The sequence below is a fragment of the Heptranchias perlo genome, unplaced genomic scaffold, assembly GCF_035084215.1.
Source record: "Heptranchias perlo isolate sHepPer1 unplaced genomic scaffold, sHepPer1.hap1 HAP1_SCAFFOLD_54, whole genome shotgun sequence".
NCBI classification, from domain to species: Eukaryota; Metazoa; Chordata; class Chondrichthyes; order Hexanchiformes; family Hexanchidae; genus Heptranchias; species Heptranchias perlo.
Genome location: NW_027139559.1, coordinates 1,362,664 through 1,384,107, shown reverse-complemented (window position 1 = coordinate 1,384,107; position 21,444 = coordinate 1,362,664). Strand labels below are relative to the sequence as shown.

At 35.8% G+C, this 21,444-nt stretch overlaps 1 long non-coding RNA gene across 2 annotated transcripts in view; it reads right to left on the bottom strand.

Moving 5' to 3' along the window:
- The window catches only part of LOC137315221 (uncharacterized), a 47,675-nt gene extending 29,073 nt beyond the window's left edge, over positions 1-18,602 (bottom strand). Inside the window, exons 1-3 of one of the 2 annotated variants that reach the window (XR_010961364.1) lie at positions 18,405-18,602; positions 14,638-14,855; positions 2,946-3,385 (exon numbers count right to left, since the gene is read on the bottom strand). This is a non-coding gene — a long non-coding RNA (uncharacterized lncRNA). The remainder of the gene's footprint in view (positions 1-2,945; positions 3,386-14,637; positions 14,856-18,404) is intronic. The other variant, XR_010961363.1, reaches the window with a different exon arrangement.
- Between the last annotated feature and the right edge of the window lie 2,842 nt (positions 18,603-21,444).

Below are 21,444 nucleotides of genomic sequence, written 5' to 3'. Positions count from 1 at the left end.
CTGTTGGTAATTTCAGCAGTTACTTTTTTGATAACGATTTGTGATGGACCCTCATACCTGTTGCTAATTTGAGTTGTCACTTTTTCTCTGTTAAATTAGTGATGGGCCTCATGCCTCTCGGTAATTTCAGTGGTTACTTTTTATATAAAGATTATTGATGGAACCTCCTCCCTGTTGGTAATTTGACTTGTTACTTTTTTATAAAGATTTGTGATGGACACTCCTACCTTCTGGTAATTTCAATAGTTATTTTTTTTATTAGTTAAAGATTAGTGATGGGACATCCTGCCTGTTGGTAATTTCAGCAGTTAATTTTTATGTAAAGATGAGTGATAGGACCTTCATACCCGCTGGTCATTTCAGTGGTTACTTTTTATATAAAGATTAATGATGGACGTTCCTACCTGGTGGTAATTTCAGCAGTTATTTTTGAATAAAAATTTGTGATGGACCATCCTACCTGTTGGCAATTTCAGTCGATTCTTTTTTTTTAAGATTAGTGATGGCGCCTCCTCTCTGTTGGTAACTTCAGTAGTTACTTTTGATATAAAGATTAGTGATGCACCCTCCTACCGGGTGGTAATTTCAATAGTTAATTATTATTTCAAGATTAGTGATCGACCCTCCTCTCGGTTGGTAATTTGAGTTGTTACTTTTTATATAAAGATTAGTGATGGGGCCATCTGCCTGTTGGTAATTTCAGTAGTTATTTATTTTTGTAAGTTTTAGTGATGGACCCTCCGACCTGTCCGTAATTTTAGTAGTTACTTTTCATATAAAGATTATTGCTGGACCCTCCTTCCTGTTGGTAATTTGACTTGTTACTTTTTTATGAAGATGAGTGATGGACACTCCTACCTTGTGGTAATTTCAGTCGGTTTTTTTTTAGTTAAAGATTAGTGATGGAACCTCCTACCTGCTCGAAATTTCAGTAGTTACTTTTTATATAAAGATTAATGATGGACCCTCCTCCCTGGTGGTAATTTCAGGAGTTACTTTTTATATAAAGATTAGCGATGGACCCTTCAACCTGTTGGTAATTTCAGTGGTTACTTCTTTATTTAAAATTAGTGATGGAGCATCCTACCTGTTGGTAATTTGAGTTGTAAATGTTCATGTAAAGATTTGGGATGGACCCTCCTACCTGTTAGTAATTTCAGAAGTTACTTTTTATAGAAAGATTAGTGCTTGGACCCTCATACCTGCTGGTAATTTGAGTGGTTACTTTTTAACATAAAATTAGTGATTTATATAAAATTAGTGATGGGTTTCCTGCCTGTTGGTAATTGCAGTGGTTACTTCTCATATAAATATTAGTGATGGACCCTCCTCCTTGTTGGTAATTTGATTTGTAACATTTTATGTGAAGATTAGTGCTTGGACCCTCATACCTGTTGGTAATTTGGCATGTTACTTTTTGTATAAAGATTAATGATGGACCCTCCTGCCTTTTGGTAATTTCTGTATTTACTTTTTATATAAAGTTTAGTGATGGACCCTCCTACCTGTCGGTAATTTCAGTCGTTATCTTTTATATAAAGATTAGTGATTGGCCCTCCGACATGTTTGTAATTTCAGTAGTTACCTTTCTGGATAAAGATTAGTGATTGACACTCCTACCTGTTGGTAATTTCAGTCGTTACTGTTTATATCAAGATTAGTGCTGGGGCCCTGTAAGTTTGTTGATGTTTTTTCCACCTCTGTCATGGAACCATTTATTCATACTGGCTTCCTCTCTCCTCAAAATGTGATAACCAGGAACATTTCACAGTGTTCTGTGAAAACCCAGGCCCTGACTTATAGATACTAGATCACATCTCTCATGATTCTGACATTCCAAACGTGTTTTGAATATTTTGTAGATTCACAGACATAACACACAATCTGAACTCAAATTCATTGGAATGTTGACCCGTTCACGTTTTCAATTTTTAATATCGAGTTACTTCTTCAAAACCTCCTTCCGTTTTCCTGCTCATAACTTTTCACTATTTCATAAATCTTCTGTTCCTGCTGCAAAAGTTTCATTTATTCCACTCAGTGCTGTGGCCCTCCGACCTGTTGATATTAAAAGTAACTACTCAAATTACCATGATTAACGATCAGAAACAACCCATCTGTGTGAAAGATGGTTTCCGCCCTGAACCGGTATCCCTTTAAAACATTCGTGAAGTTTGTTTCAATCTGAAGGGAACGGCCTTTCTTCAATTGAGCCAGTTCAACAAATAACACCCTCGCTAACATATTTCAGCAAAAACAGACGTCCCTGCTCCATTCTCCTATTAATTGGAATCAAACTAATTGATTATAATTAATCTGGAATACGTTTTGTCTCCGATGTTGCTCCTATCCTGTCATTGGATCGCGTTCAGTCTGAACCCTCGGGTAACCATATGCTGATTTTCCAGGTGTCAGGCAGAGAGCGATAATCGGCCATTGCGAAAGAGTTAACCCTTTACTGAGCTGAACTGTGTGTTCGATCAGTCTTTGATCAGTTCAATAAAAGTGTACCGGGCACAAAACGGTTGAGTGAGTAAAAAGAGCAAGTATTACAGTTACACATCAATGCTTAAAGAGTGAGAAAGGACAGTTTCCCACCCCTGTTTACCAAGTATCAAATTCTAACATGGGGAGGAGGCACCGCTGGACGAGGATGGTGCAAATCTCCAGAGTTCGTGTTCCTGCTTTCTTTCCCTGAACCGCGTTAAATTGTGTCTGGGGGAGTTTGGTGGGGACCATGAAGGGAGAAGCCCTGAAATTCCCAGTGTAAAATAGCCGGACTTCAGTCAGTGTCTGAGCGAACAATCAGTGAATTGTTCCGTCCGCGAGGAATAGAGAGTTCCGTACGCCGGGGAACATATCTGACCGCAGGAAATCGGCTTTACAAATGAGGAAGGGGCAGAAAAATTAATTACTAAAACAAATTGACACGACATTAAGCTTACCTTGATCCCGCAAGGATTTTCCGTCTCTCAATGTCCGTGCAGATTTTGCCAATTATATCCTTGTTATTTCATTGTAATCAATCGAGTACAAGTTCTTTGCTTTATTTCAGCAGTTCACAACTTGGGAATTTGATCCGATCCTTGTTATGTGAGACTCAGAGCACCGCCCATTGTGAAAGCTGCTGCCAGACATCAGGATGGATTTCAACACAGACATTCCTCATTTGTTTCAGAAATTGTGAACAAAGTTGGTTCTAAATTTTCATTTTCTCTTCTTGTTCCTGGGAATTTCAGTAAAATAGATACTTGTTCAGAAATAAATTGCTACATTTGCATCAGGGACATTGTTTACTTGAGTCCCATCAATTTTCTGATGTTGGCGCTTTCAACCCTGCGGCCAAGAGCCAGTGTTTCGTCAGTGAGCTGAGGAGAGGCTGTTTCTGAAAGTGAGGATATTAACCATTATACCGCCGAATTAAACTATGTCTGAGCATCAATCAGCTCAATCACTGGGGGAATGGACAGTATGGGTAAATGATGTGTTTATATATCATTAAATAAGCTGTTAAATGGACAGAGTGGCTAAATGATGGGTTTATATTTCATTAAATACACTGTGAAATGGCAGTGTGGGTAAATGATGGGTTTATATATCATTAAACACATTGATAAATGGACAATGTTTGCAAATGGTGGGTTCATATATCATTACATACACTGTGAAATGGACAGTGTTTGTAAATGGTGGGTTTATATATCATTAAATACACTGTTAAATGGACATTGTGGGTAAATGGTGGCTTTATATATCATTAGAGACACCTTTAAATGGACAGTGTGAGAAAATGGTGTGTTTCTGTACCATTAAACATACTGTTAAATTGACAGTGTGGATAAATATGGGATTATATATCATTAAATACACTGTTAAATGGACAGTGTGGGTAAATAGTGGGATTTTTCACAATAAATACACATTAAATGGACAGGGTGGATAAATGATGGTTTTATATATCATTAAATACACTGCTAAATGGACCGTCTGGTTAAATGGTGGGTTCATGTATCATTAAATACACTGTTAAATTGACAGTGTGTGTAAATGTTAGGTTTATATATCATTAAATACACTGTTAAATGGCAGTGTGGGTAAATGGTGGGTTCATATATCATTAAATACACTTTTAAATGGACAGTGCGTGTATATGGTGGGTTTATATATAATCAGAGACACTAATAAATGGACAGTGAGAGAAAATGCTGTGTTTCTGTATCATTAAACATACAGTTAAATTGACAGTGTGGATAAATATGGGATTATATATCATTTAATACACTGTTAAATGGACAGTGTGGGTCAATGATGGGTTTATATATCATTGAATACAATATTAAATGGACAGTGTGGGAAAATGCTGGGTTTATATATCATTAAATACACTATTAAATTGAAAGCGTGGTTAAATGGTTGTATTATATCCCATTTCATGCACTGTTAAATTGACAGTTCGGGAAATGCAGGGGATATATATCAAGAAATACATTGATAAATGGACAGTGTAGGTAATGATGGGTTTATATATCAAGAAATACACTGATTAATGGACAGTGTAGGTAATGATGGGTTTATATATCATTAAATAGACTGTTAAATGGACAGTGTGTGCAAATGGTGGGCTCATATAATATTAAATACACTGTCTAATGGACAGTAAGGGTAATTGGTGGGTTTATATCCCATTTAATGCACTGTTAAATTGACAGTTCGGTAAATGGTGTGGTTATATATCATTAAATACAATGTTAAATGCACCATGTGGGTAAATGGTGGGTTTATATCCCATTTAAGGCACTGTTAAATTGTCAGTTCGGTAAATGGTGGGTTCACATATCATTAAATGCACTATTAAATGGACAGTGTGGGTAAATGGTGGGTTTAGATATCATTGAATACAGGATTAAATGGACAGTCTGGTTAAATGTTGGGTTCATACATCATTAAAGGCACTGTTAAATGGACAGAGTTTGTCAATGGTGGGTTCATATCTCATTAAATGCACTTTTCAATGGACATTGTTTGGAAATAGAGGTTTTATATATCATTAAATGCACTGTTAAATGGACAATGTCCATAAATTCTGGGTTTATATAACAATAAATACAGTGTTAAATGCACAGTGTGGTTAAATGGTGAGTTCATATATCATTCAGTACACTGATAAATGGACAGTGTGGGTAAATGGCGTTTTTTTTTCATTAAATACACTGTTAAATGCACAGTGTGCGTAAATGGTCGGTTGATATATCATTAAATACACTGTTAAATTGACAGTGTGGGTAACTGGTGGATTTTATAATCATTAAATACACTGTTAAATGGACAGTCTGTGTAAATGTTGTGTTCATATATCATTAAATAGACTTTTAAATGGACAGTGTGTGCAAATGGTTGTTTAATATATCATTAAATACACTGTTAAATTGAAAGTGTGGTAAAATGGTGGGTTCATATATCATTAATTACACTGTTAAATGGAAAGTGTGGGTAAATGGTGGGTTCATATATCATTAAATAAATTGTTAAATTGACAGTGTGTGTAAATGTTAGGTTTATATATCATTAAATACACTGTTAAATGGACAGTGTTTGTAAATGGTGGGTTCATATATCATTTAATACACTGTTAAATGGACGCTGTGGGTCAATGATGGGTTTATATATCATTAAATGCACTATTAAATGGACAGTGTGGGTAAAGGATGGTTTAAATATCATTAAATACACTATTAAATGCACAGTGTGGGAAAATGTTGGGTTTATATATCATTTAATACACTATTAAATTGAAAGCGTGGGTAAATGGTTGTATTATATCCCATTTCATGCACTGTTAAATTGTCAGTTCGGTAAATGCAGGGGTTATATATCAAGAAATACACTGATAAATGGACAGTGTGGGTAATGATGGGTTTATATATCATTAAATACACTGTTAAATGAAAAGTGTGTGTAAATGGTGGGTTTATTTATCATTAAATACACTGTTAAATGGACAGTGTGGGTAAATGGTAGGTATATATATCATTAAATACACTGTTAAATGTACAGTGCGGGTAAATGGTGGTTTCATATATAAATAAATACACTGACTAATGTACAGTTTTGGTAAATGTTGGGTTCATATATCTTTAAGTACACTGTTAAATGGACAATGTTAATAGATTTTTGGTTTATTTATCATTAAATACATTGTTAAATGGACAGTGTGTGTAAATGGTGGGTTCATATAGCATTATATACACTTTTAAATGGACAGTGTGTGTAAATGTTAGGTTTATATATCATTAAATACACTGTTGAATGGACCGTGTGTGCAAACGGTTGGTTAATATATCATTAGATACACTGTTAAATGAACAGAGTTGTTAAATGGTGGGTTCATATAACATTAAATACACTGTTAAATGGACAGTGTGGGTAAATGGTGGGTTTATTTCCCATTTCATGCACTGTTTAATGGACAGTGTGTGTAAATGGCGCGTTGATATATCATTAAATGCTCTGTTAAATGGACAGTGTGTTTAAGTGGTAGGTTTATATATCATTAAATACACTGTTAAATGTACAGTGCGGGTAAATGTTGGGTTCATATATCATGAAATGCACTGTTAAATGGACAGTGCGTGTAAATGGTGGGTGTATCTATCATTAAATACACATTTAAATGGACAGTGTGGATAAATATGGGTTCATATATCATTAAATACACTGTTAAATGGACATTGCGGGTAAATGGACACTTTATAAATCATTAAATACAATGTAAAAAGTCAGTGCGGGTCAATGGTGGGTTTATATATCATTAAACACACTGTTAAATGGACAGTGTGGGTAAATGGTTGGTTTATATATCATTTAATACAATGTTAAATGGACAGTGTGTGCAAATGGTGGGATTTTTCACAATAAATACATTTTTAAATGGATGTGTGGGTAAATGGTGGGTTTATATCTGTTTAGATACACTGTTAAATGGACAGTTTGGGTAAATGGTAGGTTCATATATCATTAAATACACTGTTAAATGGACAGTATCGGTAATGGTGGGTTTATATATAATTAAATACACTGTTAAATGGACAGTATCGGTAATGGTGGGTTTATATATAATTAAATACACTGTTAAATGGACAGTGTGTTTTAATGATGTGTTTATATATCATTAAATACACAATTAAATGGACAGCGAGTGAATGATGGTTTAAATATCATTAAATACACTATTAATTGGACAGTGTGGGTAAATGATGGGTTTATATATCATTAAATACACTATTAAATGGACAGTGTGGGTAAATGGTGGGTTCATATTTCATAAAATACACTGTTAAATGGACAGTCTGGTTCAATGGTGTGTTTACATATCATTAAATATACTTTTAAATGGACAGTGCGGGTAATTGGTGGGTTTATATATCATTAAATACACTGTTAAATGGACAGTGTTTGTAAATGGTGGGTTCATCTGGCATTAAATACACTGTTAAATGGACAGTTTGGTTAAATGGTGGGTTCATATATCATTAAATACACTGTTAAATGGACAGTGTGTGTAAATGGTAGGTTTATATATCATTAAATAAACATTTAAATGGACAGTGTGTGCAAATGTTGGGTTTATATATCATTAAATACACTGTTATATGGACGGTTTGGTTAAATGTTGGGTTCATATATCATTAAATACACTTATAAATGGACAGTGTGTGTAAATGGTATGTTTATATATCATTAAATACAATGTTATATGGACGGTCTGGTTAAATGTTGAGTTCATATATCATTAAATACACTGCTAAATTGACAGTGCGGGTAAATGGACACTTTATAAATCATTAAATACAATGTTAAGCGCACAGTGTGTGTAAATGGTGGGTTATATATCATTAAATCAACTGTTAATTGGACATACACAGTTAAATGGACAATGTCAATAGAATGTTGGTTTATTTATCATTAAATACATTGTTAAATGGAAAGTGTGTGTTATTGGTGGGTTTATATATCAATAATTACACTGTTAAATGGACAGTGTGGGTCAATGTTGGGTTTATATATCATTATACACACTGTTAAATGGACAGTGTGGGTAAATGGTGGGTTTATATATCATTACATACACTGTTAAATGGAAATTACGAGTAGATGCTGTGTTCATATATCATTAAATACACTGTTAAAAGGACAGTCTCGTTAAATTGTTGGTTCATATATCATTAAATACACTGTTAAATGGACACTGTTTTTAAATGGTAGGTTTATATATCATTAAATACATCGTTAAATGGACAGTGTGTGTTATTGGTGAGTTTATATATCATTAAATACACTGTTAAATGGACAGTGTGGATAAATGGTTGGTTTATGTTTCATTAATTACACTGTTAAATGGACAGTCTGGTTAAATGGTGGGTTCATGTATCATTAAATACACTGTGAAATGGACAGTGTGTGTAAATGTTTGATTTATATTTCATTAAATACACTGTTAAATGGACAGTGTGGTGAAATGTTGGGTTCATATATCATTAAATACACTGGTAAATGGACAGTGAGTGTAAATGGTACGTTCATATATCATTAAATACACTGTTAAATGGACAGTGCGGGTAAATGGACACTCTATAAATCAATAAATACTCTGTTAAATGGTCAATGCGGGTCATTGGTGGGTTCATGTATCATTAAATACACTGTGAAATGGACAGTGTGTGTAAATGGTTGATTTATATTTCATTAAATACACTGTGAAATGGACAGTCTGGTTAAATGTTGGGTTCATATATCATTAAATACACTGGTTAATGGACAAATGTCGATAACTTGTGGGTTAATATATCATTAAATACACTTTTAAATGGACAGTGTGGGTAAATGTTGGGTTTATATATCATTAAATACACTGTTAAATGGTCAGTGCGTGTCAATAGTGGGTTTATATATCATTAAATACACTGTTAAATGGTCAGTGCGTGTCAATGGTGGGTTAAAATATCATTAAATACACCGTTAAATGGACAGTGTGTGGAAATGGTGGTTTAATATATCATTAAATACATGTTAAATAGACAGTGTGGTTGAATGGTTGGTTCATATATCATTAAATGCACTGTTAAATGGACAGTGTGTGTAAATGGTGGGTTTCTCTATCATTTAATACACTGTTAACTGGACAGTCTGGTTCAATGGTGGGTTTACATATCATTAAATATACGTTTAAATGGACAGTGTGGGTAAATGTTGGGTTCGTATATCATTAAGTACACTGTTAAATGGACATTGTGTGTAAATGGTTGATTTATATTTCATTAAATACATTGTTAAATGGACAGAATGGTTAAATGTTGTGTTCATATATCATTAAATACACAGTTAAATGGACAGTGCGAGTAAATGGTGGGTTAATATATCATTAAATACACTGTAAAATGGACAGTGTGTGTAAATGGTAGGTTCATATATCATTAAATACACTGTTAAATGGACAGTGCAGGTAAATGGACACTTTATATATCATGAAATACACTGTTAAATGATGAGTGCGTTCAATGGTGGGTTTATATATCATTAAATATACTGTTAGATGGACAGTGAGGGTCAATGGTCGGTTTATATGTCATCAAATGCACTGTTAAATGGACAGTGTGGATAAATGGTGGTTTTATACATCATTAAACACACTGTTAAATGGACAGTGTGGGTAAATGATGGGTTTATATATCATTAAATACACTGTTAAATGGACAGTGTGTGTTATTGGTTTATTTATATATAATTAATTACAATGTTGAATGGTCAGTCTGGTTCAATGGTGGGTTCATACATCATTAAATGCACCGTTAAATGGACAGCGTTGTTAAAATGTGTGTTCATGTAACATTAAATACACTGTTCAATGGACAATGTCGATAAATTGTGGGTTTATATATCATTAAATACACTGTTAAATGGACAGTGTGGGTAAATGTTGGGTTTATATATCATTAAATACACTGTTAAAAGGGCAGTGTGGGGAATGTTGGGTTCATCTATCATTAAATACACTTTCAAATGGACAGTGTGTGTAAATGGTATTTTTATATATCATTAAATACACTGTTATATGGACGGTCTGGTTAAAGGTTGAGTTCATATATCATTAAATACACTGTTAAATTGACAATGCGGGTAAATGAACACTTTATAAATCATGAAATACACTGTTAAATTTTTGAGTGCCGGTAAAGGGTGGGTTCATATATCATTAAATACACTGTTTAATGTACAGTGTTGGTAAATGTTGGGTTCATATATCTTTACATACACTGTTAAATGGACAATGTCAATAGATTGTTGGTTTATTTATCATTAAATACATTGTTAAATGGACAGTGTGGGTAAATGGTGAGTTTATATATCATTAAATGCACTTTTAAATGGACAGTGTGTGTAATTGTTGGGTTCAAAAATCTGTAGATACACTGTTAAATGGAAAGTCTAGTTAAATGGTGGGTACATATATCATGAAATACACTGTTAAATGGACAGTGTGGATAAATATGGGATTATACAGCATTAAATACACTGTTAAGTGGACAGTGCAGGTAAATGGCGGCTTTATATAACATTAAATACACCTTTAAATGGACAGTGTGGATAAGTATATGTTCATATATCATTAAATACACTGTTAAATGGACAGTGCGGGTAAATGGACACTTTATAAATCATTAAATACACTGTTAAATGGTCAGTGCGGGTCATTGGTGGGTTTATATCTCATTAAATACACTGTTAAATGGACAGTGTGGGTAAATCGTGGTTTTATATCGCATTAAATACACTGTTAAACGGACAGTGTGGGTAAATGGTTGGTTTATATATCATTGAATACACTGTTAAATGGACAGTGCGAGTAGATGTTGGGATTATATATCATTAAATATACTATTAAATGGACAGTCTCGTTTAATGGTCGGTTCATATATCATTAAAGACAATTTTAAATGGACAGTGTTTGTAAATGGTAAGTTTACAGATCATTAAATACACTGTTAAATGGACCGTGTGGGTAAATGGTGGGTTTATATATCATAAAATGCACGTTAAATGGGCAGTGTGTGTAAATGTTGGGTTCATATATCATTAAATACACTGATAAATGGACAGTGCGAGTAGATGTTGGGATTATATATCATTAAATATACTATTAAATGGACAGTCTCGTTTAATGGTCGGTTCATATATCATTAAAGAAACTGTTAAATTGACTGTGTTTGTAAATGGTAAGTTTACAGATCATTAAATACACTGTTGAATGGACAGTCTGGTTAAATGTTGGCACATATATCATGAAATACACTGTTAAATGGACAGTGTGGATAAATATTTGATTATATATCATTAAATGCAATGTTAAGTGGACAGTGCAGGGAAATGGTGGCTTTCTATACCAATAAATACACCTTTAAATGGACAGTGTGGATAAGTGTGGGTTAAGATATCATGAAATACACTGTTCAATGGACAGTGCGGGTAAATGGACACTTTATAAATCATTAAATACACTGTTAAATAGTCTGTGTGGGTCAATCGTGAGTTTATATATCATTAAATACACTGTTAAATGGACAGTGTGGTTAATTGGTTGGTTTATATATCATTAAATACACTGTTAAATGGACAGTGTGGGTAAATGGTGGGTTTATATATCATTAAATACACTGTTAAATGTACAGTGTGAGCAATCGATGGGTTTATATACCATAAAATACACTATTAAATGGACAGTGTGGGTAAATGATGGGTTTATATATCATTAAATAAACTGCTAAATGGACAGTGTGATTATATGTTGGGTTCATCGGTCATTAAATACAATTTTAAATGGACATTCTGATTAAATGTTGGGTTCATATATCATTAAATACACTGTTAAAAGGACAGTGTGTGTAAATGGTGGGTTTATATATCATTAAATACACTGTTAAATGGACAGTCTGGTTAAATGGTGGGTTCATATATCATTAAATACACTGTTAAAAGGACAGTGTGTGTAAATGGTAGGTTTATATATCAGAAAATAAACAGTAATCTGGACAGTGTTTGTAAATTGTGGGTTTATATATCATTAAGTACACTGTTAAATGTTCAATGTTAGTAAATGGTGGGTTCATATATCTTTAAATACACTATTAAATGGACAGTGTGTGTAAATGCTTGGTTCATATATCATTAAATACACTTTTAAATGGACAGTGTGTGAAAATGCTGCGTTCATTTAGCATTAAATACACTTTTAAATGGACAGTGTGTGTAAATGGTGGTTTAATATATCATTAAATACATTGTTAAATGGACAGTCTGGATAAATGGTGTGTTCATATATCATTAAATACACTGTTAAATGGACAGTGTGTGTAAATGGTAGGTTTATATATCATTAAATACATTGTTAAATGGACAGTGCGGGTAAATGGTGCGTTCATATAACATTAAATACACTGTTAAATGGGCAGTGCGAGTAAATGGTGGGATAATATATCATTAAATACACTGTTAAATGGACAATGTCAATAGATTGTGGGTTTATTTAACATTAAATACACTTTTAAATGGACAGTGTGTGTAAATGGTGGTTTGATATGTCTTCAAATACACTGTTAAATGGACAGTGTGGTGAAATGGTTGGTTCATATCACTAAATAAACTGTTAAATGGACAGTCTGTGTAAATGGTGGGTTTATATATCATTAAATACACAGTTAAATGGACAGTGTGGGTAATAGTTGGGTTTATATATCATTAAATACATTGTTAAATGGACAGTGTGGGTAAATGGTGGGTTTGTATATCATTAAATACACTGTCAAATGTACAGTGTGGGTAAATGGTGGGTTTATATATCATTAAATACACTGTTAAAAGGACAGTGTGTGTAAATGGTGGGTTTATATATCATTAAATACACTGTTAAATGGACAGTGTGTGTAAATGGTGGGTTTATATATCATTAAATACACTGTTAAATGGACAGTGTGTGTAAATGGTGGGTTTATATATCATTAAATACACTGTTAAATGGACAGTGTGGGTCAATGTTTCGTTTATATATCATTAAATACACTGTTAAAAGTACAGTGTGGGTAAATGGTGGGTTTATATATCATTAAATCACTGTTAAATGGACAGTGTGGGTAAATGTTATGTTCATATATCATTAAATACACTGTTAAAAGGACAGTGTGTGTAAATGGTGGGTTTATATATCATTAAACACACTGTGAAATGGACAGTGTGTGTCAATGCTTCGTTTATATATCATTAAATACACTGTTAAATGGGGAGTGTGGGTAAATGGTGTGTTCATATATCATTAAATACACTGTTAAAAGGACAGTGTGTGTAAATGGTGGGTTTATATATCATTAAATACAATGTTAAATGGACAGTGTGTGTCAATGGTTCGTTTATATATCATTAAATCACTGTTAAATGGACAGTGTGGGTAAATGGTGTGTTCATATATCATTAAATACACTTTTGAAAGGACAGTGTGTTTAAATGGTGTGTTCATATATCATTAACTACACTGTTAAAAGGACAGTGTGTGTAAATGGTGGGTTTATATATCATTAAATACACTGTTAAATGGGCAGTCTGTGTAATTGGTGGGTTTATGTATCATTACATACATTGTTAAATGGACAGTGTGGGTAAATATTGGGTTTATATATCACTAAATACATTGTTAAATGGACAGTGTGTGTAAATGGTGGGTTTATATATCATTAAATACACTGTTAAATGGACAGTGTATGTCAATGGTTCGTTTATATATCATTACATCACTGATAAATGGACAGTCTGGTTAAATGGTGGGTTCATATATCATTAAATACACTGTTAAATGGACAGTGTGTGTAAATGGTAGGTTAATTTATCATTAAATACACTGTTAATCGGACAATGTCGATAAATTATGGGTTTATATATCCGTTCCCTTCGTCCTGAACTCACCCTATTGTTGTTTGTATGTTCAGATCGTAACCATCCCTTCCCGTCTTCCTCAACTCACCCAAGTGTCCCAAGAACATGAACCCTTCCCTCCTGCTCCAGCCCTGCAGCCGCACATTGACCTGCCTCATATTGTCCTCCTTAAGCAGCCCAGCGCAATACAATCCAGAGATCACCACCTTCAGGCCTTGTTGTTCAGTCTTGGGCTCCAGAGTTAATATTCATTCTATAAACGGAGCTCTTTCCTTGTTATTCGTTCCGGCCATGACTATTTTCCTCTCTCCTTTCCTTCCCAGAGAGTGTCCAACCTGTTCCAGGAAGTTCTTCGCTCTGATACCAGGAAGGCAACTTACCAATTGGGAACTGCTCAGGGCTGCAGAACATTCTGTTTACTCGCCTGACTATAGAATCTCGCAACACTATCGCGCTCCTATTCCTGTGCCTAACCTGCCTGTCACACCTGCGCCACTCGGGGTGTCCCCCTACTCCCTGGTGTCACACTATTAATCAGGAAGGCCAGCCTGAGTCACTGTCTCTATCCACCTTGCAGTCCCTAACACCAGTTATCTACCGGACAGTTCCAGTACTGATGTCCCTCCACCTGTGACTGCACTGCCCCACTCGATGTTCACTCACTTCTCTCTATCCACAAAGTATCTGCTCGGTTTTCTCTTCTTGTGTGAGCTGCAGGTTCTTGTTCGTGAGCTGGACCCTTTATCAGGACACAATTGATATTTTAAAGGTTGTTCTGAATCTACCGGTGTCTATTCTCATTCTTGTTGATGATGTTGGGTCTTCTCCCCTGTTTGGTCCTTCAGCCATGGAGGTGACAAGCGTTCCAAGATTCTGATGCTCTGTAATAAATATATTAATAGGAGGGTTAGAGTGAAATATTGAAATGAGAAGGATAAAACGTCGCCTTGTCGCGATATCAAGTCCCTCCTCCCCCATCAGTACAACAGCTGTTCGCTCTGGAATCTAGCATTTCCCGACTGTAAGGATCAACTCTCCACATGAGGTGCGGCAAAGACAGCTGCCCAGTGAAACCCAATGAGACCCACTGATCTTCACAACCCAGTTGTAGCCGGCCGAGATTCTGCACTGGGAGCACCAATTGGTCAGGTTTCCTCACCGTGCAGGCCAGCACCAGACTTATTCCTGAGGTCGTGAATATTCTGGAGGGCAATATGGAGCAAGGTGATGAATTAAATGATCCTTCACTCGGTGTTACCCAGTCTGGCGCTGTTGTATTATTTTATTCACAGATTTATTTTTAATATATTTAATGTGTTGAGTTTTGATATTAAATTCCGGTATTTTATGAACCTGATATCTATCTACATACAGAGTTTGGAGCTGGGTGTGATTTTTCTGCTCTCTATGGACAGTGACATTGTCCGTGTGTTCATGGAGTTGTGTTTTGGTTGGTGCTTCTATTTGAATATATTTACCGTATCTCTCATGGTATCAGCACCTGACTAATGAGCACTGTCGGAGGTGAGGAATTTCCGTTCAATAATATCAACACTAATGTATAATATTGTGAATCGTGTAACTTTAAACAGATGCTGCACATTTATCTTTGCGTTATCTTTTGGGGTCGTACAATCTCAGAAAACACCACAAATTTCTAAGTTGAAGATTTGACGGCTGTTTTATAATCATAATTCTCCATTTTGTGTGCGCCTTGCTGTATGTGTGCGCAAATGCAAGAGCAACCAATCAAACTATCAGTATCGGTGCTTTCCTTTTCACACTGTTTGAATGTAAAAGCGGTTCATGTCGGTCAGGAAATTTCTGCAAACTATAGTTGAAGTTATTCTCTACCATAAATGTACAACCAAGTTTGAGACCTTGTAAGATGCAGTTATCTGTTGTTTCAGTCACGCTCACACTAGTGCTTTAAACGGACAACAGCAACAAAAACTTAAATTTACACCTACACTAATTACATTAGTGTAATCAAACACAAGATTAATTTGAGCAGTTACTTGCTTTTATATATAAAGACTAGAGATCGGGCCCTCAAACCTGTTGGTAATTTGAATGGTTACTTTTTATATCAATATTAGTGATGGACCCTCCTACCTGTTGGTAATTTCTGTAGTTACTTTTTGTCTGAAGATTAGTGATGGACCCTCCTACCTGTTTGTAATTCAGTAGTTATTTTTACATAAAGATTAGTGATGGACCTTCCTACCGGGTGGTAATTAATGTAGTTACTTTTTAAATAAAGATTTGTGATGGACCCTCCTACACGTTTGTAATTTCAGTAGTTACTTTTTATACAAAGATTAGTGATGCACCCTCCAACCTGTTTCTAGTTCAGTAGTTACTTTTCATGTAAAGATTATTGAAGGACACTGCTCCATGTCGGTAATTTCAGTAATTACTTTTTATATAAAGATTATTGATGGACCGTGGTAGCTGTTTGTATTTCAGTAGTTAATTTTCATTAAAGATAAGCGATGGAACCTCCTTGCTGTTTGTAATTCAGTAGTTACTTGATATATAAAGATTAGTGATGGACCCTCCTACCTGTTGCTGATTTCATTAGTTACTTTTCATATAAAGATTATCGATGGACTCTTCTTCCTGTTTGTAATTCAGTCGTTACTATTTAGTTAAAGATTAGTGATGGACTGTCCTACCTGTTGGTAATTTCAGTAATTACTTTTTAAAAGAAGATTAGCGATGCACCCTCCGACCTATTTGTAATTCAATAATTACTTTTTAAATAAAGACAAGTGATGGACAAATCTCCCTCTTCGTAATTGCAGGAGTTACTTTATATATAAATAGTAGTGATGGACCCTCCTACCTGTTGGTAATTTCTGTAGTTACTTTTTATCTGAAGATTAGTGATGGACCCTCCTCCCTGTTTGTAATTCACTAGTTACTGTTCTATAAAGATTAGTGATGGACCCTCCCACCTGTTGGTAATAACTGCAGTTACTTTTTAAATAAATATTAGTGATGGACCCTCCCACCTGTTTGTAATTCAGTCGTTACTTTTATATAATGATTAGTGATGGACCCTCCTACCTGTAGGTAATTTCAGTAATTACTTTTTATATAAAGATTATTGATGGACCGTGGTAGCTGTTTGTAATTCAGTAGTTAATTTTCATTAAAGATTAGCGATGGACCCTCCTTGCTGTTTGTAATTCAGTCGTTACTTTTTGTATAAAGATTATTGAAGGACCATCCTCACTGTTGGTAATTTGAATGCTTACTTTTTATAAAAAGATTAGTGATGGACCCTCCTCCTGCTGGTAATTTCATTCGTTATTTTCTTTAAAAAGATTAGTGATGGACCCACCGACCTGTTGGTAATTAAAGTAGTTACGTTTTATGTAAATATTAGTGATGGACCCTCCTACCTGTTGGTAATTTCAGTAATTACATTTTAAACGAAGATTAGCGATGCAGCCTTCTACCTTTTGTAATATAATAGTTACTTTTAAAATAAAGATAAGTGATCCACACACCTCCCTGTTGGTAATTTCAGGAGTTACTTTACATACAAAGATTCGTGATGGACACTCTTACCTGTTCGTAATTTCAAGTGTTTCTCTTTGTATAAAGATTAATGATGGTCCCTCCCACCTGTTGGTAATTTCAATAGTTACTTTTTATATAAAGGTTAGTGATGGACCCTGCCACCTGTTTGGAATTCAGTGGTTACTTTTTATATAATGATTAGTGATGGACTCTCCTACCTGTTTGTAATTCAGTATTAATCTTTCTCTAAAGATTAGTGATGGTCCCTCCCACCTGTTGGTAATTTCAGTGGTTACTTTTTATATAAAGATTAGTGATGGATCCTCCGACCTGCTCGTAGTTGTAATCGGCTGATTTTCCAGGTGCCCGGTAGAGCGCGATAATCGGCCATTGCGACTGTGTTAAAACTTTACTAAGTTGAACTGAATGTTGCATCAGTTTTTGGTCAGTTAAATAAAAGTGTACCGTGCAGAAAACGATTCAGTGAGTAAAAAAAGCCAGTGTCACAGTTACAAATAAATGCATATAGAGTGAGAAAGGTCAGTTTCTCACCCCTGTTTACTGAATATCAATTTCTAAGTTGGAGAGGAGGCACCGCTGGACTACGGTTGTGTAAATCTCCAGAGTTCGTGTTCCTGCTTTCTGTCCTGTCACCGCTTTAAAATGTGTCTGTGGGGAGATTGGTGGGGCCCATGAAGGGATCAGCCCTGAAATTCCCGGTATAAAATAGCCGACCTTCAGTTCGTGTCTCAGCGAACAATTAGTGAATTGTTCCATCCGCGAGCAAGAGAGCTCCATCCGCTGGGGAACATATCAGACCGCGGGAAATCGGCTTGAGAAAGGAGGAAGGGGCAGAAAAAGTTAATTCATAAAACAAATTGACACAACATGAACCTTACCTTGATCCCGCGAGGATTTTCCGTCTCTCACTGTCCGTGCAGATTTTGCAAATTATATCCTTGTTATTTCATTGAAACCAATCGAGTACAAGTTCCTTGCTTTATTTTAGCAGTTCACAACTTGGGAATTTGATCTGATCCTTGTTATGTGAGATTCAGAGCTCCGCCTTCTGTGAAAGCTGCTGCCAGACATGAGGATGGATTTCAACACAAACATTCCTCATTTGTTTCAGAACAGGGAGCGGCCTTTCTGGTGGAATCTAATCGAACCGGTTTGACGATTCGCTGCCAATTGCGAACAAAGTCAGTTATAAATTTTACTTCTTCTCTTCTTTTTCCAGGGAGGTTCAGTAAAAAAAAATACTTGGTTAGAAATAAATTGTTACATTTGCATCAGGGACATTGTTTGCTCAAAGTCCCATCGATTTTCTGATGTTTGCGCTTTCAAACCTGGGGCCAAAAGACAGTGTTTCGTCAGTGAGCTGAGGAGAGGCTGTTTCTGAAAGTGAGGACTTTAACCATTTAACCGCCGAATTCAGCTGTCGCTGAGCATCAACCACCTCAGTCACTTGTGGAATGAGCACTGTCTTTCCCCAGTTACATTTATCATAGTAAATATTCTGAAGATACAGCAGTTAAATTGTTAAATCCGTAAAGGACCATTTCTGTGCTGTGATCGGTAGAAGGATTGAATTTCACTCATTTTCAGAGGTCAGAAGAGAGAAAGTGTTTGAGGACAAATTGTGGTGATAATTCCGAGGGACGGATTGTTGTGATCAATCCCCGGGATAGGTTGTGGTGATAATTCGGATGGACGGATTGTTGTGATCAATCACAGGGACAGATTGTGGTCATAATTACATAAACTGTTAAATGGACAGTGTGGGTAAATGGTGGGTTTATGTAACATTAAATGCACCGTTAAATGGACATTGTGCTTAAATGGTGGGTTTATATATCATTAAATACATTGTTTAATGGACAGTGTGGTTTAATGGTGGGTTTATATATCATTTAATACACCGTTAAATGGACATTGTGCTTAAATGGTGGGTTGATATCTCATTAAGTACATTGTTACGTGGACAGTGTTGGTAAATGATAGGTTTGCATGGACCCTGGGTGCGTTAATTGAGATTTATAAATTGATAAAACGATTCAATAGAGAATTGCACAGAATTACATCGAACGTACGGCATTGAAACACTCCATTCGGCCCAACTGGTCCATAATCCACACGAGACTCCTCCCTCCTTAATTCATCTTCTCCTCCCACCATATCATTTCTCACTCGGATGTTTATCTAGCTTCCCTTACATTCATCCAGGCGACTCGCCTCAATGACTCCTTGTGGTCGTGAGTTCCATAGTCTAACTACTCTCTGGGGAAAGACGTTCCTGCTGAATTCCCTATTGGATTTAGTAGTGACTATCATTTATTTATGGCCCCTAGTTCTGGTTTCTCCCGCAATTTTGATGATCTGAAAGACCTCTATCAGTTCACCCCTCTATCTTCCCTTTTCCAGAGAAAAGAGCTCCATGTTGATCAATCTTTCATGACAGTTATAACCTCTCAGTTCTCGTATCATCCTAGTAAATCCTTTTTGCACCTTCTCCAGTGCCTCTATATCCTTTTTTTTATCATATGGAGACCAGAACTGTACACAGTAACCCAAGTGTGGCCTAACCAAGGTTTTATACAACTTTAACATAACTTCTCTGCTTTGCAATTCCATCCATCTGGAAAGAACCTCAGTGCTTGATTTGCTTTTTAATGGCCTTATTAACCTGCATCGTCACATTTAGTGATTTCTGTATCTTTACCCCGAGAACCCTCTGCTCCTCTACACTATTTAGACACTTATCATCCAAGCAGTATGTGGCCCCATTATTTTTCCTACCAAAATATAATACACCATACTCATTAGATACAGAGAAGTCATTTCCTCTGATGGAGGTGTCCAGGACAAGGGGGCACAACACTAAAATTAGCGCTGGGCCCTTCAGGTGTGAAACCTGGACGCACTTTTTCACACAAAGTTTACTGGACATGCGGAATGCCCTCCTCCAATAGGTTGTAGATTCTGGGTCAACTGAAAAGATCAGATAATCGGTGCAAGGGAATCGAAGGTAAACTTTGTTCAATATAGTAAACACACCCATTGTTCCACCCTGTGTCCAGTCAGAATTAAACAGTGAAACCCTGAAACCAACCTGCGATTTTATTTCGGGGACGGTTAAAAGTTCAGAACAAGAGATTCTGTCTCGAAAGATTTTAAATACTAAGGTCCTGAAATTGATGCTTTTTGTATCTGCCGAGATGCTGACCTGATGTGTCCAGGATTCTGGATCTCAATTCACCCCCCACCCAAACCCACGCTATCATAAGAATCTTGTCGTTCAGTCGACAAACAGTGAGACAGGTCAGAACATCGAACTCTCTGGCGCCGTTTCGGAGTCTCCGCCTCTGCCGGGCGAGTCCCAGCAGTTCTCCCGCACCCACCTGGCAGGACAAGACAACAATTGTACAGAAAGTTGTTTTTTAATTTGTGAGTTTGACAGTGCAGTCCTTCTAACTGATCTGCTTGAACCGCAGCAATGCACAAACACGGCCTGCCGGCTCCGGATATTTTATTGGTGCAGTTTTAAGTTCCCCTTCTAACGTGCTCTGGATTGTGCCGACATTGCCGGCATTAATCCGGTCCTAGGGGAGAAGATTGTGGCCTGGGTGTTCCTTCCTGCCATTACTTTCTTTTAATTCCTGGAGTCACTGGTTCAATGCATTATTTACCAGCAATATCAGGAAAGACTTAACAGGCTGTGGCTCTGTTCTCTATTTAGGAGAAGACTGATAGACGACCTGATGGAGGTCTTTATATTCAAAATGATTTCCATAGGGTGGACCTAGAGAAGATGTTACCCCTTGAGGGCGGTCCTAAACTAGAGGCCATGAATATTAGGTAGTTACTAATGAAACCAAGTACGAAATCAGGAGAGACATCTTACCCAGAGAGTGGTTAGAATGTGCAACTCGCTATCAC